Source organism: Delphinapterus leucas, chromosome 14, assembly GCF_059928025.1.
Source record: "Delphinapterus leucas isolate spDelLeu-1000000601 "Yukka" chromosome 14, BTC_Dleu_Yukka2, whole genome shotgun sequence".
In the NCBI taxonomy this organism is placed as follows: Eukaryota; Metazoa; Chordata; class Mammalia; order Artiodactyla; family Monodontidae; genus Delphinapterus; species Delphinapterus leucas.
Genome location: NC_143142.1, coordinates 12,528,988 through 12,531,869, shown reverse-complemented (window position 1 = coordinate 12,531,869; position 2,882 = coordinate 12,528,988). Strand labels below are relative to the sequence as shown.

Sequence of the window (2,882 nt, the reverse complement as noted above, 5' to 3'; positions counted from 1 at the left end):
ACTCAGACTGACCCAGCTTGGGCTCCTGGATCTGCCACTTACTGGGGAAAGTGACTCACCCTTCCCAGGCTCCTTTTCCTCCTCTGTAAAAGGGGTGCTGCCAGATAAAACACAAGCTGCCTTGTTAGTATAAGTATATCCCAACTACTGCATGGGATACGCTTATACTAAAAATACTATTCACCGTTCCTCTGGAACGCCAAACGAACTGGGTGCCAGGTGTTTTTGCTTTTCACTAAATCTGGCAGTCCTAGAAGGGGAGACGGTGATGGTGTCTGACAGATGCCTCTCAAGGACAGTCAACACTCCCAGTTCCTCCCAGAGTCGGGGTGGGGGCCGGTGCACATCACCCCTCTAAAGGGATTCTAAGCAAGGCACCAAGAGTATCCTTGAACAACTTCTCACTCTCCATCCCCAAACCTTCACATCAGGCAGACTCCCAGGTCCAGCAGAGTCAGAGGTAGACAATCAAGTTTGCAGCTAAGAATCACAGACTGTCAGCTGAAAAGACCCTTAACGATCCCCTAATCCACCTTCTGATTTTGTTGAGGAGGCCTGGAGAGGTTCGGTCATTTGCCTAAGGCTGGGGTCACAAAATCCAATGCCACAAGGGTCAGCCAGGAGCAACCAACACTGTCCAAGGTGATGAGGAGTGGTGGGAACTGTGGCAAACTGGAGAGAAGGGCCCCTCTTAACGGGGCAGCAGCAGCGGCCTGTTTCCCACAGCCGTGAGGGAAGGGGGCCCAGAGTGGTGAGCGCCTCTAAAATTCTCCTGAGAAGCTGGAAATATGCGGGTGTGTTTCATGTGAAATCTCTCGGTTTTGAAATGTTGGCACCTAACGAAATTCTTAAGAACGCTGTACAGGCCAAGGAAAATATATCAGCAGGCCAGATTGGGCCCTGGGGTCACCACGTGCAATCTCTGGCCTGTACCCCACAGGACATCGGAAGCAGAGCCAGGATTCCTCGGCCAAGGTAATTTCTATCACTCCAGGAAAAGGCCACAACATGGGAGGAGGGAGGTGGGAGTGGAAGTATGGGGGGAACGGCCAGCAGCTCCTACCCAGAGCCTCCAGTGTGAGTTAGACAGGGAAATCGCAGGCACCAGTGTTATTTTGTCTTAATTGAGATGGAATTCACAGAACATAACATTAACATTCACAAGGTCGTACAACCATCCTGATCTAGTTCCAAAACACTTTCATCACCCCCAAAAGGAAACTCCGTACCTGTTAAGTGGTCACTCCCTGTCCCCCCACCCAGCCCCTGTCAACCACTACTCTGCTTTCTATCTCTATGGATTTACCTATTCTGGGCCTTTCAGATAGATGGACTCCTAGAGTACGTGGCCTTTTGTGACTGGCTCCTTTCACTTAGCATCATGTCTTCAAAGATCTTCCATGCTGTAGCATCCGTCATTATTTCATTTCTTTTTATGGCTGAATAATATTCCATTGTCTGGATGGACCACATTTTGTTTATCCATCCGTTGATGGATATCTGGGTATTTTCACCTTTCAGCTATGGTGAATAGTCCCAAGGCTCACTTTTTAAGGGGAGGTAACCCCACCTGGGTGTTTAGGGACACAGGGCCCTGATGGACCTGTTATGTACAGCAGCACAGTGCCTACGGCCCAGGAAAATGTCTTCATTTCTTTGAAAATCAGAAGTAAAAAAACCTGACTTCCAGAGTCAAAGAAAATGTTTTAATTTTTAATTTGGCCTAGATTATATTTGTCTTTATACGAAAGAAGCCATAAAATATAATTATGGAGGAAGGGATCCACAAAGGCAAAAGTGACTAAGGCACCAAAGTGGCCCTGCAGGGACATAGAAAAATTAAGGATCTGGAGTTACAGAAACCAGAGGGCGGCTCCGTGTTCTCCGACTCACTGGTCTTGGAGCGTGTGCCCAGGGGCCAGGTTCTTTGTCCTGTTCAACGTGGCATCCTCCACTGCCAGAACAGGGCCTGGCACATAGTAGGTACTCAAGAAATACGTTTTGAAAGAATTAATTAACCTAACACGAATCACCAAGCTTCTCTGTGCCTTGACTTCCTCATCCAAGACATGGGAAAAATCATCTCGATCTCTGAGGGTGGATGGGAGGGAGAGAAGGCTGTGCCCGGTGCCAGGAAGGGAGAAGGCCTTCAAGAATCCACTTCCTTCCCTTTGTTTTTTTCGGCAGGGTGGGGGCAGGGTGAAGTTGATAGCAGACTTACGAGAAGCAAATTTCCATCAAACCCGAGTTGCATTTGCTCTTGTCTTTCTGAGCAAATACATCAGGTATTTCGACAGACTGGCTGAAGATCCCAGGGTCTGGGGAGAGGGGGTGATTAGCAGGCAAAACCACAAAGAAAACGGCAAGGAAAATGATGCCACAGAGAAACAAGTACCAACAGGGAAGGGCCAGGGAGTGAGTGAGTGTGTGTGTGTGTGTGTGTGTGTGTGTGTGTGTGAGAATGTCTGTAAATGTGTTGTATGTGTCCATGTGAGAACTATGTGAGTGCACACATGTGCGTGTATATGTGAGGACGTGTGTGTGCACACATGGTGGGTAGGGTAGTGGGAGGGAAGGAGGGGAGGGAGAGAAAAGCAGCTCTGTGATCACAGACATGGGAATTCTGCTTTGACTTAAGTCAAGTCGAGGCTGCACATTCCTAGGGGCAGGCAGCGGGTGGGGTCTGAAAGCAGGAAAGGACCATATCTGGGTTTTGTCTTGACAAGAGGAAATTCTTTGCCCGAGGCAACAGTCCCCCCTGGGGTGTGCCCTCCTCTGTGGGTGACTGGGAACTCCAGAGAGCCTGGGATCCTCTTCAAACCCAATTTGCATTAGAAATCAATGTGTTGTTTTTTTTTTTCTTTTTCTTTTTCTTCAGGCCC

At 48.7% G+C, this 2,882-nt stretch overlaps 1 protein-coding gene across 6 annotated transcripts in view; it reads right to left on the bottom strand.

Moving 5' to 3' along the window:
• Positions 1–2,882, bottom strand: part of SPRING1 (SREBF pathway regulator in golgi 1) — a 333,460-nt gene that overhangs the window by 98,426 nt on the left and 232,152 nt on the right. The window lies entirely within an intron of this gene.